This window comes from Strix aluco, chromosome 2 (genome assembly GCF_031877795.1).
Source record: "Strix aluco isolate bStrAlu1 chromosome 2, bStrAlu1.hap1, whole genome shotgun sequence".
Lineage (NCBI taxonomy): Eukaryota > Metazoa > Chordata > Aves > Strigiformes > Strigidae > Strix > Strix aluco.
The window spans coordinates 39,665,463-39,685,782 of NC_133932.1; the positions used below are offsets into that span (position 1 = coordinate 39,665,463).

Here is a 20,320-nt window from a genome sequence, read left to right on the forward strand (position 1 = left end):
TCTAGGACAGGTTTTGGGTTGGCTCAGACTGTTTCCTTTCTGCCAATAGCCATCACCTCTCAGAAGATCAGTGACATAGCTTTTCTTTCTCTGATCAATTTATGCTTTTCTCTTTGGCAGATGGTTCCCCAGTCTTGTAGTACCTACTGGGAGAAAACCCTTACAATTAGATCTGCAACTACTAATCTTGGTCGTTAAGACAGACTGTCTTTAAGAGGTGCCTCTTTAGAAGGTATTATGAAAATGTGAGTACAGCAAGGCCATATTCTATAGGTATTTATTTTAAAGAGTAACACTGCTGGATGCATAAAACATAGAGGGTCAGATTAGGAAGAGGCCTAGTTACACAGGAATTCTCACTGCAAGCAAGGGTGAGAAGGTCAGGAACTGAACTCATCTGAAACTTCTGGTCACCTAGATGCCTGCACAGGAGCCGAGCTCTGTGACAGATTCTGATTTTTCCAGCCAGCATGATCGTACTTTGGTAAGTCACTCATGTCAGCAGGGCTTTTTGAGCTGAAAGCCTCTAAATTCTGTCATTCGTAATGGAAGGAGGAAGAGCATGAAGAAAGAGAACAAAATGGGTATTGATTTGCACTGGGTTCCAGTGCAAAACCCTTTCTGGTGTGTCTACCCAGCAGCTGCAGATGGCACATCCTGCCAGGGGTAATGATCTGGGATTGAGATACCTGGTGGTAATAGAGTGTATAGTCTGGAAGGCCTCTGGAGGCATCTTCTTGCTTTGCCGTGTGTGAATAAAACCCGATGTGGTGGCCAAACCTTTCCATAGATTCATTTGTTAATGACAATAAGAGATAATAGGTAAGAAAGTCAATATATTTTCATGTTCATCCCTTTGACAGCATGAAATTGCTCTGGTGGTTTATAATATCAAACGCAGCCTAACCTGGGATTCAAGGCTTTAACCTACTAGTGATATTGGTAAATATTTTCCTCAGTCAAAAAGTAAATTTCTCACCTTTGAAATCAAAGTGATAAGCCATAAAGGGATATGTGCCTTCTCTGTTAGTGCTAGAAGGTACTCCTGATGCTTTTGGGGAAGCAGAATAAGGTGCCTTACAGAACATTCATTGAAATGGATAAACACAAGCTTGCAGTGTAGTATGGACAAAGTACGGGACAGAGCAACACTCATCACCATAAGTAGGATGGGTCTGTGGCGAGAACATCTATTACTGCATCTTCACAAGACAGAAAGGTATTATGGAGGACAGCAGGCTCCTCTGTTTTCAGAATCTCCCTTTTTTTTTGCTGTTTTTTATAAACAGGAGGCTTGTTAAATAACACAGCAGCCACATGAGCGTTTAGCCAGAATGTACTCATGCAACAACCGTTATGAAAAGGAAATATTGGTTTGGGAATCGGGGATTAGAAAAAAATGCCAAGACCAAACCCACAGAATGCGCAATGAGTATTAAAGGCATGAACGGCAGTACGGTTCACCGGGCAATCCAGTGCCGGTCACTGAAGCCATTCACTGAGGAATTTCCAGTGATAATGAACTCCCAAGATTCTGCATCCAGCTTCATAAACAGACAGAAAGATGATTTCTCTTGAACACGTTGTTAATGGTAAATTGTTTGCCCAGCATTAGAAGAGAGCAGAGTGAGGATATGTAGTTCATCACCCCTGAAGAGCCTGGGACTTGGGGTCTCTGCTCACTGCATTTTGATGAAGACCTGGGAATACCTGAAGGTGAATTGAAGGAGGCCACTGGAGCCTGGATGGTGGAAACATAGTGATAGGAAACAGAAATACCAACTGGCACTGCAGGTTAGGGGGTGTCACAGGCTCCTGGGCAGAAAGAAACTTGCAAAAATTTGCTGCCTGTCATCAGAGAGATGGCTAGTGAGGAGAGGTGCTATTTGTGGTGATGAGGGTGCACCTTTTCCTGACAAGTGAGTCAAGGATTCACAAGAACTCAATGGCGTCTGTAGGATGGGCTACTCCAGCTGGAAGCAGCACCCTGAATCACGAGCAGTTCTCTTCACCAAGGGCTTCACTCAGGCCTACCATGTGTGAATAATGCGTGTGTGCAGGCTCACGCCTGCATCTGGAGGAGGAATCCCCTCTAAATCATCTCGCTGCTGCATATGGAGGTAATGTGCCTGACACCTGGGATTACCTATCCCTAGCAGACTGCTGCAGCACAGGACAGGGGGTAAACCATGAGGAGACAGGTGCAGACGCCCCTTGTACGGAGGATTTCCACATTTTGACAGTTCATATTTCCATTTGGAATGAACACTCAGAGGATATGTCCTTGCCAACTGCACTGTCATATCATCATGTCCTGACACAGAGGGACCAGCAGTTCTGCACTGCCCCACCAAATGTCGCTGGAAAGGACAGGGAAACTTTGCAGAAATATCACTCGCGTAGGCTGCTGGCCTTTACAGTCTCATCGGTGAATCGTTTTACATAAAAGCCATTAGTGGACACAGTAAAAACACAGCAAGTCATAAACCAGTCATCCTAATAAACCTAAGGCAAAAAAGGCTGGGTCCTGGCTTGGGGTAATGGTGGCAACTTTTTGTTACTGGAGTAGCATGAGAAAGCTGGAGACTCGTGCCAGATACCCAGCGAGAAATACACTGGAGCAGGAAGCAGCCGAGCCCTCCTGAGGAGGAAAGACAGCCAGGTCATGCCCTGCTCCTGAAGCTGTGGGCACCAGCCATCCCTCCACCAGATTGGAAGGACCAAGGAGGAACAGGCCTAGGCATGCAAGGATGCTCTGCTGCCCGAGCACCTGTCTGCTCCCTCCAGCATCTGGCTTACCTGGCCCTGACCACAGCCTGCCCCGGCAGCAGTGCCTGGTACTTGGCATGCTACTGATTAGTATCTTCCCCTGGCCTGTATTTCTCCCAGCCTGTGCTTGTTACCTGTCCAGGTAGGAAACAACACATGTGCATTTCTCCTACCCTGCAGGCAGAGGGGAGCCACGTATTCCCCAGAGTCAGGATCACCTGGGGCCTCTTTGGCAGCCACAACTTCAGAAAAAATGCAGTGAGATCCACCTGGTGTTTCTGTAGCCTACAGTCCCCAAGACAGACAGGAGGAGATCCTATGTTTGTTTTTCAGAGTGGTTCCTTTGTTCTTGCCCCATATGGGAGTGAAGCTGGCAGGAGAGCAAGATCAAGTGCTCATGGAAGCTGTGAAGAGCAAGCCATCTGCACTGGGTCATCTTGTTTAGATAGGACCATAACTGGTCCACTGGCCACAAGCTTTGCTATAACCTCTGCACTGATATGGTACTAGCATAAGGGATGCCGCACCTGATCAACTCCTGTGTCTGTCCCACTGGTGCTGCCCCACTGCTGGCAGTGCAGCTCAAGGCATCCTTGCCCTAGCAAGAGGACATTTCCCTGTACTCCTAGTTTGCTCCAAAAGTGCATTCCTACCCACAACATGGATGCTTTCCTGGGATGGCAGACCCCCCAAAAAAGGAAGAAAGAAGGAAAAAAAAAGCTTAAAAAAAAGAAAATCATCAGTAACCCCTGCTGGACACAGACACAGATATTCCTCTTTGGCTTCCCACTCACTCAAGTGCCAGCAGTACATATGGCTGGCTGAAGCCCTTGGTGGGGGAATAGCAAGTTAGACTAGAATAAAAATTTAAAAAAAATAAAAAAGAAGTGGAAGAAAGCAAAAATTGCAACATCTCCCCCTCTTTCTGTGTATGTTTCAGTGCTTTATGGAAGCTTGCATTTTCCCCTCCGCCTCAGTTGCAAACTGCCCGTTGTTGCAAGATCTTCCCCTTCATTGCCTTTCTCTGTCTGCCTTCATTTCCCCATCTGTAAAGGATGTAATGGATCGGACCCTCCTGGCAGGAACAGCGTGTCTGTATGGCACAGGGAGAAGCGTGGACATGTGTAAAGCACCACCATGCGCTGTTGGCACAGCCCCTTGTCAGGAAGGTGAGTGGAAAGGCTCCATGGCTGCTCAGGTTTCCTCTGCACAGGAGTCCTGCAGGCACGCTATGACAAAATTGTCGTCTGCCATTTGCCAGCAAGAATGCTCTGCCCAGCAGCAGAGATCTGCTCCGAAGGAGCCCTTTACCAGCAGCCCTGACCCTTTCCTCGCTGCCTGCTCTCTCTGTGGGCTCCATTTAGCTCCTGCCAAGGCCAGCTGTGGGAAGCTCTCTATACCTTGCCAGCTCCTTCTCCCAGAAAGTCCTGGTCCCTTGCCCTCTGCTGCTGGATGTCCTGACAGTAGAGCAGGATGCACGCTGGAGCTGGGAGGGACCCCATGCTCTCCTTCCCGCCTTTTAAAGCCAGCTCTAGATGTCCAGGCAGCCAGGCTGGCTGTGCCTCCCATACTCCATCCTTCCTGGCGCCGGGGGCAGTCTAAGGGGAAGGGTTGCTCCCGGGGTTCCCAAATGGCTCAGCTTCGTCTCCCAGTGGCTTCCCTGGCCGACACAGTTGATTACCCTTGAAAGCCCTCGCAGCTGTCGAGTCTTTCATTCGTTCTGGAGCTAGGATAATTGGTGTGCTCCAGGTCCAAAATAGTTTAAGACAACTGCATCCTGTCCACTTAAAAGTCACCCCGCAGGTTCTCGTGGACAGTCCCCAGCAGCTGCTTAGTGTTTATGTGCAATGTTTAACAGCTGTATTTCAGAAAGGGAGAAGGGACTTCTGTAACGCATACAGTTGTCTCAACTGCCTTGGAAAGAAACAGCACACTGTCTGTCCTGGCCTGACTGAAAATGCCCTCAGCCAGTGCTAACCGTGCCAAAACTGTAATTACCTTGTCTTCCTTGTTCTTCTGGGATAACTGAGAGCTGTTTTTATAGGCGATAATAGCAGTGCTGCTTCTTTCCCTAATAAGCTCATGTGAGCTGCTTCTGACGTCTCCATTTCTTGACTCCCTAAGTACAAGCGAAAGAAATCCCCTACCTGCTCTGTAATTGCATGCTAACTGCTGGGCACAGAGGCAGTATATTTTGCCTGCTTTGAGGCTGATCGGCTTTTGGCTACAGCATCACCTGGTGTTCAGAGGTAATGGAGGACGGTGCACACCACCACCAGAAAACAGATTGTGGTGGTGTGGTCTTCAGTTTCCAAAGCTGCAGTGTCTTTCCGCATAAGCAGCCCCACGCAGTCAGTAGATCAGTGCATCCTTATTATTCATCCTGTGAAAAATATGAAGTGTCTGCAAAATGTGGCTGAGTGTGTACAAAGGATTTGGACAAGTTCCGGTAGTGCTTCGGATACCCCCCACAGAGTGGATGTGGTGAGTCTGGCAGGGTTGACTGCCCACCCACTAGGTTAGATTTTCTGCTCAGTGACCAACATTAAGTTTTGACTTTAATTAATCTATGCACAAGAAGAAAAGAAAAAAAAAAAAAAGAAAGCCTTTTCATCATGGGCATCTTTTTTCTCTCTAACCGCTGTGATCCAGCATTCACCTTCCTCCTCTCCCAGCTCCTGGGGAAAGAGCCTTTATATCAAACAGTCGTGTCAGCACAAAGATGTTTGCCAGGTCAGTAAACAGCAGTTAACATATGAAGCTGCAAACAGGCTCAACTTCTATTTTAACGACTAGAGAGTTTGAACAAAATAGGCAAAGAAAAGTGTGACCCCTCTTCTTCCACCATCAGCCCCAACATCAAAGGCCCTGCTGACTCAAGAGACCGACACAGGTGTCTGTGGATAAGAACATCCTTTTTGTCTCTACACCATGAAGGAGTAAGTCATGAAGGATACTGATTCATAAAGAAGACTTCCTTGACACACAGTCTTTGCATCAGGAACAAATCCCTTGGTCCTAGGTTGTGTGGAAGAGCCAAATGCAGATAGTCACTTACAAGTAACCTGCATTAATTAATGAAGAAGGGCACGTAGCCCTGCTTGTCCATGCTGCTTAACTGCTAGCTCACTCTGGGGGTCTGCTTTGGACTGTGCCAGCTAGCTCTCCCCAACACAGGTCTGCTCGGAAGGGGCCTAGTCCTGCACAGTGGAAAAGTGAGTGAGCAAGTGCTGAATTGGGTCAGCCTCTGGCTTTTTTTTGACTAGTAGAATGTGAGTGCCAGAGACATTTAGCTGCTTTCACGAGCTGAAATCAGTGGGCAACTCCCCAGTTTTCAGTATCTGGCCCCTAGGATCTGCTGCACAGCCCAGAGCATGCACACCAATTCAATGGGCACCGGACAAACAATGTTGACTCCCCCCTCCCTGCACACATGACATTTTTAATGTCTACATTATGTTAAACAGTGAAAATGAATGCTTCCCTAATAATTGCTCTCAGGAAGAAGTAAACATTATAGTCAAGGCGTCCTGCAGAAACACCATGAGTCAGAGGAGTGGTAATTCCAAGACAATCTTGCTGTTAGCTGGGGTCCAAGCTATGAAGAGTTTGTACAGCTCTGCGTAAACAGATCCCAGTAGGACTGTAATTTTGAGTCTATCATCCTTTATTTTCCCTTTTTTCTACAAAGATATGCCTGCTCTGAACCCCAGGCCAGGCTTATTGCATTGCCTGTGTTCACAGGCGTAGAAGTACCCTTTGGATACGTGGCTTGCATCATTAGTCACAGACTTTGATCCTTCTGCTCCCATTTCCTCTGTGGCAAGAGCCCAATCTCTTTCTTTCTGACACCACTCTGCAAGGCTCAGTCCTTTCGCCACTGCACTGAACAGCACTGCAATGTTTTCAATAGCTCATCAGGAATCCAGTGACTTGGCTGCAGAAGGAAATGCCCAGAATATTCCAGTACATATGTGTTAATAACATCCAAACATTGCTGAGCAGTAAAATGCAGCATGGCTAGTGCAATACTCCTGGAGGACTGCAGAGCCCTATCTGGGGGGTAGGTATGTGAAATGGCCACCTCTCTGTGCAGGCTTCACTAATGGGTTGGACAAGTCAGACAGATGGGCTGGGCACCAAGCCTCATGCATTTAATCTGTCTCTTGGATCGGAAACTTCCTGTGCCAGGAGTTGTGTCTCACAGGCAAGAAGTTAAGCATGCCGTTGGCTTTTTGTAAATACCACATTAACAGCTGGCATTTTTAGTGGCCAGAACTTCAAAAGCACAAGCCAAGGAACTGGAGTTCTCTGGGCGTAGGGTGGGGTGGTGGAGATGCACAGGGTCAGGACAAGAGGCAACAGAAATGGGTTGCAGGAGAGATATTCTGATTAGGTACTAGAAAAATCTCTTTCCCTGTGCGGGTTGCCATGCACTGGACCAGGCTGACCAGAGACACTGTGTTATCTGTAGCCTTGGAGATACTCAGACCTCAGCTGGATGAGTCCCTGAGTTGCTTGATCTACGTTGGCTATGCTTTGAGCAGGGGCTGGGACCAGATGTCATCCGAGATCCTGCCTGACCTGACCAAGTCAGTGGTTTTATGACTCTGTGGCCTGTGCTGGCCAAGACACAGTGACTCAAGAAGACATCCCAAGGACGGAGACTGAGCTAAATTCTCCTCTGCTTTATAGAAGATGCAAAAATCATATTGCTCACCTCAGGGACTGTGGGAAGCTACTCTGCATCAGGGATTGTATCTGCTATTGCTTGTCTCTAAGCTACAACTTTATTAAGGCAGGATTTCTCTTCTGGCTGATAGCTTATTCACAAGAAAAACGGTTCCAATCAGCCGTGGAGCATGCAGTTCCTGTTCAGCAGCTGACATTTCAGGAGGGATCACAAAGCCATTGGGACCCAGCAGCAGCCGCATTTTGTGGTCAGGGCGCAGAGCTGAGCTGTGGGAAACCCATCTGCCTCCTTCAAACCAAGTGGTGGAAGTGGGATGTCCCACCACACAAGGAAGTCTCTTAACTCCTAGGTCATCCTCTCTTTGGCTGACTGACTATTTAAAGAGCCTGTGGAAAGTGGAACAACTCCAGCGTGAGGGACTGAGAGCAACCCACCCCCAGAGAGTGCAGAGATGCGGTCAGGATGCTGCGGAGGAGGCTGGAGACCTGGGTTTCCCTCGAGGGGTGAAGCAGTTGGCTCTTCATCACCCACATCCTGAACGAGAGCCCTCAGCCCAGGGCACGGAGGGACCAGCACCCCGGGGCATCCTGCGCTGTGTCCTGCCACTTCTGAGAGGAGTACCCGCAGCGGGAGGAAAACGGGCACCTGGGGGTTTTGCTGAGGATCAGACAAGGGTGTCCATCCCGTGTAAAACTTACTGCTCTGTTCTGCTGCCAGAAGGACAAACCAAACGGTACCCCCAGCAAGAAGGGAACAGGGGCATGGCAATGCCTGACACACCTTAGCCAGAAAGCAAACAAGAGAGAGGGAGGTGAGCAGGATCTATGACTGTGACCCTTGAAGATTTCAGCACCTCTCACTTTATATAGGGAGTAGCTTGCTTTGAATGAATTGCAACACCGTAACAACCTCCTGCTCTCAGTAACAGAGGGGGTGTGTGCGTGCCTGCGGGTTTCAAAATAAAGATCAAGCATTAAACTGGTGAAAATTATATTTTTTTTAAAAAAAAAAAAGATGTAGAAGAAAAGCAATAATATGAGAACCAAGCACAAGCATTTTCACAGGAACTGTCTGCTCTTTCCCTTTGGGTCAGTGTATTTGCCCAGCACATAAACAACGTTGCTCACACAGCTCACAAGGAAATCTGACCGGCAGCGCAGGCTGCCTGGGTGGGGAGATATTTTTATCCTAAGGCCCAAAAGCGGAACAAACAATATTGAGCAGAGAGCATAGGTGAAATGCAAGCTGAAGGAAGCCACCTCTGGGGCAGCGTGGGGAAGATGGGCAAGTTGCTCATCGGGTGAAAGCAAGACCCCTCACAGTCAAAGGAAGCAGCCTGGAGAGATGGGAAGTAGGAGGTGGGAGCAGGGGCCAGAGATGGGGGGAGCGGAAGAAGAGATGAGCCTGAGATGCTCCCATGAGGAGGGGAAGAGTAGGATGAAAGTGGAGCTGAGTTGTGGGCAGAGGTTGCTCAGCCCAGAGGTTTAAATGTCAGGATGAAGGGCTTGACCAAATGTGAAAGGGAAGGGAGTAGGGTGGCAGTGGAGGGAAAGGGCAGTCCCACATGTAGGGAGGGCACTGGCACAGCTGGGCATTTCGGGGGGACCTGCTGCACCCAACACAGGGTGAGTGCAGAGTGAGAGGGGAGGAGAGGTGGCAGTGCAGGGCTCCCAGGGTGGTAGAAGATGTCCTGACATCCCCAAGAGGTACTGGGTGCTGTGACAGTGGGAACACACAGCCCTTTTGGGGACCTCCACAGTAAACAGGAAGGAGGAGATAAAACTGCAGCTGGAGAGGCTGCTTGGTTTCAAGGGAGACTTCCTCTGTCTTAGAAAGACCAAGGCATGCTTGCAGCTAAATGGCTAGGCCTGAGGGAAACTTAGCTTATGGCTGGAGAGGAGAGCCCTGCTGGCCCCTTGCATGCAGGCCCATGCTGGGGAGCATCGTGGCAGAGCCACTCACACCTTGGGCTGGCTTTCTCCGCATGTGCAACTCCTGTCCTGTCCTGTCCCATCCCGTCCCATCCCATGCCATGCCACTTCATCCTATCCCATCCTCAGGATAGGAACAGCAGCCATGGGAATAGTTGGCTCTAGTGAAGCAGCAACAATGCGAAGGAGATGCAGGAAAACAAATTGAAGGCCCACCATAAAAGTGTCAGCGGATAGGGGTGCAAATGCCTGGTGTGATAAATGGTGCTACATGACTCATGGAAGCCTTGCTTTAATGGTTTTGAAGAAGAACTGTCACACGTGGGCTTTCTTTGAGCTCTCATAAAGATTCATTCTCTGACACAGCAGTGGCTGCTGTCAGCATGTCTATCCTGGGCAGCACTGTCAGGGGAGACAGGGCTGCGGGTGCCGTCCTTACTCCGCAATGTAACCTGACCTGGTGGGGGTAAGAGAAGTCCTCCTGCAGCCTTGTCTGCCATACTGCTCTCACCCCCTTCGTCAGCAAGCAGTGATAATGGAGGGGAAGTGCTGGTTTTCCGGCATGGATTATTTTCCTAAGGATTCCTATCCCTTGTGAGTCACTGGAGTTTTTTCTGATGACTGCAAGAAATGAAATCCTAGCACTGAGATATTCAAAAAATGTGTGCAGTGGTCAGAAATGCTGCTTTATCAGCTTTTAGGACACTACTTGATTATAAGACAACTTTGATTAGAGTGGAGCTACAGCTAATATAGAATTTAAAGGCCACATCTTCAAGTGAAACATATGGGAACAGCTTTCTCTGTCCGAAAGATCTGTAGTACCCCAAAACAAAGTGCTAACCTGGTATATGTTTAGCCCACTGTGGGCTTAATTAAATTCTTTTGTCTATGAGAAGCATTTGAGGTTGAGCTCCAGTGCTAGATGAACGTAATCCCACTGTGAGTTTTTGTACATGGAGGCGCTTTGCCCTTTCCCAGAGCTCACCGCAATGGGGTAATGTCGGTCACAGCACAGAGTGCAGCACGATTTCGTAGTGTAGAGTCCCATCCTCCCAGCTTCCCCAGATGTCAGCAGTCAAGCACTTCCATCCCACACTGTTGGAATAGCAGGTCAAGATATTCTCAAACAAATAGACACCAAGTAAAAGCAAAGTTCAGGGTTTTAAAAACCAACAGTTTGTGTGCAGCTGAAGAAATTCTCTGGGTGGTTACTGCATAACTTTAAAATAGCTAGTCTGGGGGAAAGGGCTGCATTTACCTACAAATGCCCATTTTCCTGCAAAGAGAGTGCTTTTTCTGGGCTTTCTTGGAAAGAACCCTCCAGATGGGATCATCCCAACCATCACATGGGAAGGATTTTCAAACCACACTAATGTGCAGTGAGATGGAGACTCTTAAGTGCTGGTTTAAACGAGAAGGTCAAGACTCTGTTTAACTTTCATTAATGTCACTCCAGTCACTTTTGATAGTACTGAATAGCAAAGGGAAAAGGAGAAAGATAAAAACAATCTTAAAAGCTTTTCAAAAATACCACATTCTTAAAGAAAGTGGCATTTGCTTTAAAGTGGCTTTAAAGGGAAAGAAAGCGTGAAAGAACAAACGTTTCTTCACTGATTCCCAAATTATGGGCTGGGCATGGGGACAACTGAGATGTGATTCAGTACTTGTTGGATGTTGAGACCGACTGAGAGTTGCCCTTAGCACTGCTGATGTGGCCAAAAGAGATGGTCAGATACCAGTGGGGAGCATGGGGTGGGAAATGTCCCCTGGCCCCCCTGCACTTCGGGAGCAGCACAGAATAAGCAGAATGAAAGTCAGGCTCTGTATTGCACAGCAAAGCAAAGGGATGGCGAGAAAGGCCGTAGGAAATGGTTCCTGTCCAGAAGGAAGAGAAACAGTTGTCACAAGCTCAGAGACCACAACTGCTTTCTGCAATGCATAAATGTCACGCTGCATTTAAAATACTTGATCAGCCTCGTTCAGCCAGCTCAGCTCTGGCAATAAATGCACTGTACTACTTTTTAATGTTTCCCTCAAATGATCATCTAGCAACAAACACTGTGTTCAGAAAAGCTCCACAGTTGCATTTCAAGATTTATTTTCACTTTTTGGAAAAACAAAACCTCAGAATCAAAACAAAAAGAGACAGAAAGGACTGTGGAAACCTTTCCTAGATAAATGTGAAGTTAGATTATTTTGCTCTTTCCACCCTGGCAGGGCTGTTGGGATGCCACCCGGAGAGGATGGAGGATGTGTGGTCTAATGACTAACAAGGCCAGAGGAGTCCAAGTCCAGACATTGCCAACATACAGAAGCACCTCAGGCAAATCGCTAATTGCCTGTGACTTATTCTCATTTATCTGAGGGGCAGTGGCTCAGTCCCGGGAATGCAGTGAGCATTTAATCAATTAGGGCTCAATTGCTGCTTTGAAATCCTGGCTTCCGAAACATGCGGGGTAATTGCAGAAAGTCCCTTATTCTTCCCATCAGCAGGGACCATGCTGCACTCGCCCACACCGATCAGACCCTTCCCAAGCCTGGCTGGACCCCCCGTCCGTCTGGGTGACCTGCTGATGGTTCATGGCTAGAAGAGATGGTTGTGCTGCCCATCACTAGCTGGAGCTTTCTCTGAACCCTGTCACACAGAGCTGTGAGAGAGGGACCACTTGCAAGCTGAGGACTGTGGCAGTCGTGGCACTGATGAGAGAAGACAACCAGTTTGCAACCCCATCCCCAAAGGGTGGCACTGAAAGGAAGCAGGGGACATGGCTCTGTTCCTGGGAGGAAGGAAGGGACTTGCCTTGGAAATGAAGATGTGGGTGGAGATGAAGGAGGCTGCGGTGACGATCACTGGAAATGTCAGTGGCCTTTAACTAAAGTGGCCTTTAACTAAACCAGTGCAGCCAAAACACTCAGTCAGATGGCGACCCAGAGGCAGCAGTGAGCTCTGCACTGCCCCATGCCCCTGACAGCACCCATCCTCTCAGCTCCCCGGTGCGGGGAGGCAGGACCATCTGTAGGACCCTGGCTGCCATGCCGGGCCGCAGAGGGGTGAGCCTGTGCCCCCCACACAGTGCCCGTGACAGAAAACAGTGCAACCAGCATGCAGCCGCAGGGCTGGAATGGGGTCGTCTGTCAGCTGCATGGAAGGAAGCCAAGTGAAATTTTTTTAGGCATCTCAGATGAGAATAAGGTTAACTATTATTACTAGATAAGGCATTTTCCATCTAAGTAGGACATTTTTAAATGCCCCATTCCCAAACAAGCATTTCTGAGAAGCCTGAGCAAAAGCTCAGGACCATTGGTTCGAGCTCCTCCTGCCTCTGTTTTGACACCCCTGGCCTCACTTCCCCCTTTGCCTTCTTTCAAGGAAGAAAGAAAAAATGTTGAAATTGGAAGGCTGCCAGCAGGACTGAAATTTCATTTTCTAGCAGCCTCGGCGCCCACACCAAACCTTGCGAGCCCCTAGTGCCTGGCGAGGGTGTGACCCACAGGGACAGTCCTGTGGCACCACAGAACTGGTGGCTGCAGCCACCACTGGGTTCTGCTGGGGACGCAGGGGCTCCTGGATGTGGCACCAAGCAGGGTGGCATTTCTACCCACCCATGAAGGGGTGGGAGTCGTGGGGACTGGGAGCGCCTATGGAGGGCACCTTCCTCTCCCTCTGGGGATTGCTCAACCTCAAGGGTGTTAGAAGTGAGCCGATGGATCCAGAGGGGCTCGATCCTTTTTCCCCGCTAGGTTTGTGCTGTTTGCTGTTGAAAGCAATGCCCTCGGCTATGGTTTCCCTTCTTCTGTGGGACTGTTGCCCACCTTCAAAGCTAGCACCCAGGCGCTCGATCTGCTTGGGGCAGCCTCATTTTGAAAAGTGCCCAAGGAGGACTACCCCTCTATCATCTACTACGAAATGTCCTACATGACATTTCGCCATGGCCCACCATGTCCAGATGAGACAGACAGGTTCAGAGCCCATGCTGGTGACTCAGCGCCTTGCTGCAAAATCACTGCAGCTAAAGCTTTTGCTGCGCTCTGCATCGAAGCAAGGAGCCAAACTTGTGACCGAGTTCTCCAGACCCAATAATGTCCACGCTCCACCACGCATGGCCAGGGTCAGCATAAATCAACCTTTCCCAGGAAGCTGTTGAGCCAGAAGAAAATTGTGCCTCCCGAGAGCAGGAATAAAGCCTCACTCCTTGCAGGCGAGGCGAGGTGATGTGGCAGAGCTCAGCTGAAGTGAACACCCTGCTGCTACCAGCAGTTTTATGGCAGTGACAACTCTTAGGCTGTCAGGCAGTGCCGAAACTGCACGAGCCTTTGAAATGCCATAAATGCCAGGGCCGCCTTCTCCACCTTTGCTGGGCAAGATGCATGAATGCAACGACTTCCCATATTGCAGTGCTGTTGTCATGTCAATCCTTGCTCTTGCTGACGTCTGATGAAAAGCTTGTCAGATAACCTCAGGGGTCAGCCTACGGCCAGGGGAGAAAACACCGGCAGGGCGAGTACTTAGTCGCTCCATCACTGCAGCCCTCAGTGTGAGGGAGTGCGTGAGCAGAGAGAAGACAGTTGAGAAATACAAGGTCTCACGGAAAACTGCAATGGCTCCCCAGAGAGTGCACAGCAGGGAAATGCCATCAATTCATGTTTCCTAATGAATTGCATTGACACATGACTGAAAAAAGGAGAATCAGAACAGCACAGAGGCTGTCTGATTACCTTCTCCCCATCTCTCTTCTTCCCCCACTCTCTCTAGCTCGTCCGAGGTCCTGCCTGTTGGGATCCACTTATTTCTCCCTCTTACCAGGCTGTGGCTGCCACTGTTTCTCATGGTGGAAGAGGTACATTTTAAGATGCCATTTACTCCCTGTTAGCTTTAGCAATGAGTCCCCAAGGTACAGAGGAACTTTCTCTGGTAACACCCTTTTTTCCAGCAGCTGAGCCAGGACCCCTTTACAACCACGATGAGTGCCAGGATCCATCAGAGGGCATTCCCCTACTGTGACCATTTTGTGCCATTCCCTCTCCCTCGGCAGACATGTGCCTCACCAGAGCCCAGCACCCAGGCCTGGGGTTGCTCAGGGGAGGGAGGAGCTGTGCTGCGCTACCCTAGTGGGAGAGAGGATGGAGGTAGCTGGGTTGCCTGAAAAACAGCTGGGAGGTTGAACTTCTTCAGAAGGCTGACTTCTCCTGAGAGCTCCAGGCTGGCTCCAACTATTTGCAGCCTCTCGGGCAACCCCCACATGCTCTGAAGTGTCTCCAATGCTGTCTGTTTAAGGGGGATGATGCAGCCCAGGCATTTTTAACATGATCTAGTGAGCAAAGGGGAAAAATAGTACAGTGACAGGCAGCAGTTATTGCTATGAGTACCTCTGACAAAAATGTCCCAGTGTGACTGCAGTTCTTCATTTCTCAATCCCCACCCTCTCTTGTAGCTCTGTGCTAGAAATCCATCTCACCTTTTCTGTTTCTTCTTGAAGGATTATTGGCTGCCTCAGTGGAGAGACGATTTGGGGGATTCTTCTTTTGGAAGAATCCTTTCACTTTTAGGGACATACCACAAGTACAAACATATACATGCCATGCGTATCTGCATGCTACTACCCTTTTCTTTCAGCTGTAAGCTCTCTTCTCACACAGAGTGCCTCTTCCTACAGCTCACCCCACATCCTTTATCCCGACTAACTCTCTCCACAGGGCTTCCCTCTCCCCGCTCTTAGCCTCAGGCTCAAATATGTGGGAGCTCCCCCACACTGTCCCCGCCACTGTCTGCACAGGCCACCGTGTACAGCGTTCCACAGCTTGTCTCCTCGTTTGTGCACGCTGAGATTCACCAGGCTCCAGCGAGACTGAACTGAAATGCCTTTAAAAGCCATTAAGGGGTATATCACTCTACAGCCTGCAGCAGAAACATGGTCTGTGGGGCTAAGGAGCCCAAGTCCTGACTTGTCATCCCCCATGTAGGTAGCAGACAACAGAGAGTTGAAAAAGTGGTTACAAAAAGCCCCCTCACAAACTCCAAGGCAGTGAACTATATTATTTTCCATTGGGAAAGGTGCTGCCAGTCCACTAACCTGGGGAGAGGATGTTTATCACCCATGGTAGAAAGTGTGGCTGCCGCCCCATGCTGAAGGTGTCCTCTCCCAGACGGTGCCCAAAGTCATGTCGTGCCCCCTTGAATAACCTGCCTGGGATGGGCCGAGCTCTGCTGTGATCCCACCAGGAGATACTGTGGGGAGGAGCATGCTGCCCTTGCTGGGAAGAGGCCATGTTCCCACAGTGCCCAAGTCAGCACTATAAAGCTACTCCTCAGGGAAGATTAATAATTTAGAAATAAACTGAAGCTTCTATTGTGTTCTGAGTAGGCTGTCATATTTACTTATCATGACAATGTCTGAGCCCCTTCCGGTAATGCACTCGGCTATCTGATGAACATTTGGTATGTTTGTTCTCTTGTCCTCTGCCCAAAAAGTGAAATGCCAGCCTCCTTGATTGCTTGGACAGCAGGAGGCACTCGCTCAAGTGCTGGACACCATTGATCAGATAACAGATAGTCCTGTTATAGGCATTCAGAGTAGGGTCTAACAGCACAAGGTATTCATGAGCAGGGACCACTCGTGGTCCATTGAAAGCTTAGAAACACATGCCCTTGAAGAAGGGTTGTCAACTGGTTTGGTAGCTCTCCCCGCTATCTGGGGTATTTGTTGAACCCACATAGACCCATGAGACCGATTTAGGCTCTTCAGTTTTCTTCAGTGATTCCTGGAACTGTTGTGGGATAGCTTTTCCTGGACAAGCCTGTGTGCCAGCACCCCTGTCCCAGAGTACACATGTGACTCAGTTCATCCATTACAGTTGAGGTGCCCAGGAGTAGATACTGTGCTTTAAATTCACAGCTGTCACTAATACCAGATAGATTTTCTGTGTGGACAGGCCCCTGTGAAAATCAAGAGTGTCCTGGAAATGTTCACAGTCATCTCATATTGCAGGCAAAGGGGTAATAAGACACACCACAGTTCAGGGGCAAGACGCAAGCTATGAACATAGGCATAGACAGAAGTTAAGAGTGAGACATGCTTACCTTCCTGTTAGCTAAACCAAGGGGCTGCAACTCCTATGGAAAGTGCTTAACGAGAAAGGGAAGAGTGATTGAACTCAATCTGCATTCAGCCTATTTCATGAAACCAGCACATTGAGAGATCCTTTCTGAGAAGCCTTGAAATGGGATGACCCGAAGCCGGACAGTTTACAGGAATACACAGCGTGTAGCACGGTCTCTCCGTTAGCTGAATGGAGGGAACAGCTTAGTCACCATTAGGGGAACCGTTCACGGACAGCTGAAACCTTCACCTCCTGTTGCAACAGATGAGTTGTTTTTTTCTTGCCCACCACTTATGTCACCACTTGTGTGTGGCAGACAACTCTCCCCCACTTCCCAGCAAGCTTTCCGTGTCACTGAGTCACACCATTGCTGTCCCTGCAGGGAGGTGCCCAAAAATCTCGCAGGGAACATTGCAAATACCTTGGCTGAACAGCAGCTGAGGCACAAGGGAGTAGATATTCATGGGGGCTGATATTTGGGTAACACTGCAGCTTCTTACTGAAACTGCAGCTCTTTATGAGAAGCAACAGGGGTCCTCCAAAGGCTTGACTCAGTGGCCGTGAGGTAAATGCCTTTCATCAGAGGCCAGCCGAAAAGTTCCCTGAGATCAAAGGAGACTCACACTGATCCCAGTGGGTTTTTACTCAGGGGTTAAGGGTCTGGGGTTAGGTTTGCAGAGGGATTAAGACGTTACTTCTGTTCATGAGCTAAAGGTGGGTCCATTCTGTGAAATTCTTCCTGGCAGCAGCGCCCTTATATCTAAGGGTTTGAGAATTAAGACTCTGAGTAAAGGGATTTAAACCTACATTTCCCATCCCATCTGACACTGCATAGCACGCTGGGGTCGGAAGAGATGATCTCATTCCCTCCTGCCGAAGCTGTTCCGCTTGACATAGATAAATTAAGTATTGATGCAAGTATTGATTACTGTTGTGCTACGTATTGGAAAACTTATCCTCATCCTTTAGTGGACGTTTTTCCATCTCGCTATAATTAGATGCCCAAACGTATACTCTTCCCCTGAGGAGACAGGGCTGGATTGTCACAATGTCCTATAGGTCAAGACTAGGGCTGGTGGGCAGGGCGGTAGGAGGAGGCACCATTGCCTTGGTAAGCAGAGGGAGAGCACTGCCCAGGACAAGCAGCGGCTGGCAGCGAGAGCAGTGCACCAGCAGAGCCCACACCTGAGGGCTGAGGGCTGCAGGTGCTGGCTTGTGTTTAGAGACTGTGTTTGAAGAGCACAGTGAGCGCAAGGGGGAGGAGATTCTTTGAGAGGGTTGCTGTGCATTGGAAATCACTAGTTGGGACTGGGAAGACCCCAAGTAGGATGTTTCTAAGGAAAAGACTCCTCTGGCACTGTGATTCTTGCTGTGACTTTTCAACAGTGTTTATGAATACGTTATATGAGGCCATATCTGCAACGGGAGTATTTTATCAACCTGGGTTCAACAATATTGGCAAGGCACATGGCTTGTACTGTGCTTTGGGTCAACATAGTAGAGCCACATGCATGTCCCTGAGCAAAGCTGAGCGAACTATTGCAGTGAGCTGGTGGTCACTGTGCTTTTGCTTAGGGAGTTTGCAAACTGTCTTGGTGAGGATCACACCCCTTTATACCCCAGGTTAACCCAGCAGGTCTGTAGTATAGACGTGGTCTGCATTAATCACATCCTCTACCGGCGCACAGACACATTTTGAAAACACCTTAATGCTTTTACATTTTGGAAGCCCTTCACGTGCAGGATGCAAACAAAGTAGAGTCAAAGAGTCCTACAAATATTAAAGCCCCAAAACCAGAGCAGGGCATAACAGTTCCTCCCACTATGAGGTGTGACCTATGTTCTTTTCAGATTTTGCTCCAAATCACAAGGTTAATACAGGTCTTACAGCACAGAGACATTTCCAGTAGAAACTGAGTAGTTTCAGTTAAAGTGATATACGAATACAATGGTTTCATATCTATGAGGCAAAATTAAATGGAAATGTATTTTTGGTCAAAATAGCTGATGGATCTTTTGATCAAAAGAAGATTTTCCAATGAGACTGCAATTAAGGTACACCTACATCAGAGGTGAATCTGCCTGGACCACTCCTAAGACATAGCAGCAATCTGCCCTGTGGTTCTGACCTGGTGTTATTGATGATCTCTGGGGTCTTTGAGGTAAGTCATGGGGCTGTGTACCAATGCCATTCACTGGCATAGAGTGCATTCACTTCAGAAATAAGACGTAAACAATAGGTCAGATAAGAACTGTCACGTTATTCGCAAACAGTGAAAACAAAACTTAAATAGGCCACTTTTTTGTAACATGATGTAAGCTGTCTGTCAATAAAGGCATCCTTGAGTATTTACTGGCACTGAGGGAGACAACCAAAACATTTTGCAGTTTATCAGCCTCTCTGTAGGGTGAATAATTGCACATGGTGGAACTTTTTTCTTTTCTTTTGTTTTCATTCCCGAAATCAACTGAGAAGTGCATGATTTCTCACTGAAAATATCACCAGTTTCTGCAATTCTGTCAGTATCAATAGATTTCAGTGATGCCTTTGATGTGGAGATGTGTTGGTGAAGCAAACGCACCACAGTCTGGTTTTAATGCTTTCAGCGTGTATGCTCTCATTGGAGAAGAGTGGAGAGAGGGATATGAAACAAAAACACAAAAAGTACTTTACATGACACCTTATCCCACCCAGATGCAGAGAAGCACTTAAATTTCACAGTTCCTCTCTGAATGGTGCTTCTGTTAACAGCTTAAAGCAACATTGCCTAAAGTGGCATTTATCTTTGGGGCTATCTATCAGATTCCTTTCTAATTTTGTTACGTGCATGTTCCTTGCTGTTTACGCCATACATGGTTAAAGGGAATCTTTGCTGCTTCTCCACAGGTTACAGCAAGGTCAGGACTGAGCACTGTACATCCTTTCGCTTCCTAAATATTGGACACTTAATCCCAAAGGCTCTGTCACGGAAGTGGAAACGCACCTACAAGGATACCTTCTCTCCAGTCTGCCCGTAAGGAGGTTACCTCTGCACACAAAACCCAGCAGCTGCATGGAAAGCCTTCTCTGGAAGCCTGCCCTGGGATTCTGCAGCATAAGGATGAGTTTACGTAGGATTTCAGGTGGAAATGAGCCAGTTTCTTCCTGCTTTAGGTTTATGTTTAAATCCCTTGGCAAGAAGGGATTTATCCTTGTGCTGACCTATCCTGGGGACTTCTGAGACAGGCAAAGCAACTCAGACCCTAGAGTGACCTGGGTGGTGGTCCCAGCTCTGGCCAGGGCCTGCACAAGGTGTCCTTGTCAACTCACAGCCCTGCTCTAGTTCCCCAAGGTGTACAGAGTTGTCTCTTTCGCTGGACATTTTGAGAACAACCACACAGTACTTACACAGAATTAATTTGCAGCCCATTAAAACTGGAAGGCAAATCTCCTCTGCCTTTGGCTTGCCAGTGGACAAATGTTGGCTTACTTACAGTGGTGGAGGGAGGCGTTATGATTTAGATGTTCAATAGTTTCTTCATTCTGGCCCATCAGACAAAAATTAGGGCCTTGATGAACAACATCGACCATTTCTAGTGCATTACAGGTGTTTGCATGCCAAGGAGCCTACACCTCCCATCCCTCCACTTCCTCCAGGAGGAAGGTCCAAGTGCTATGCAGTGTTAAAGCAGTAGCAGTAAGGTGCCTTAGGAGGCAAGTCCCCATCTGCTGCTTCTGTTTGAGAGGGACAGGCTTAGTAAGCAGAGCCCCAACCAGCCTGGGGAAGCACTTGGCAAAGATGGTGCAAGCCCACCCTTTACACCAGCACACATGGAACTGAGTCTC

General features: G+C 48.5%; 1 long non-coding RNA gene across 2 annotated transcripts in view; it reads right to left on the minus strand.

Annotated features, from left to right (window-relative positions):
* Positions 1 to 20,320, minus strand: part of LOC141919262 (uncharacterized) — a 67,042-nt gene that overhangs the window by 5,966 nt on the left and 40,756 nt on the right. Inside the window, exon 1 of one of the 2 annotated variants that reach the window (XR_012621914.1) lies at positions 15,468 to 15,521. The exons of the other annotated variant lie outside the window; for it this stretch is intronic. This is a non-coding gene — a long non-coding RNA (uncharacterized LOC141919262). Of the gene's footprint in view, positions 1 to 15,467; positions 15,522 to 20,320 lie in introns of those variants that run through there. 2 annotated transcript variants of the gene reach the window in all.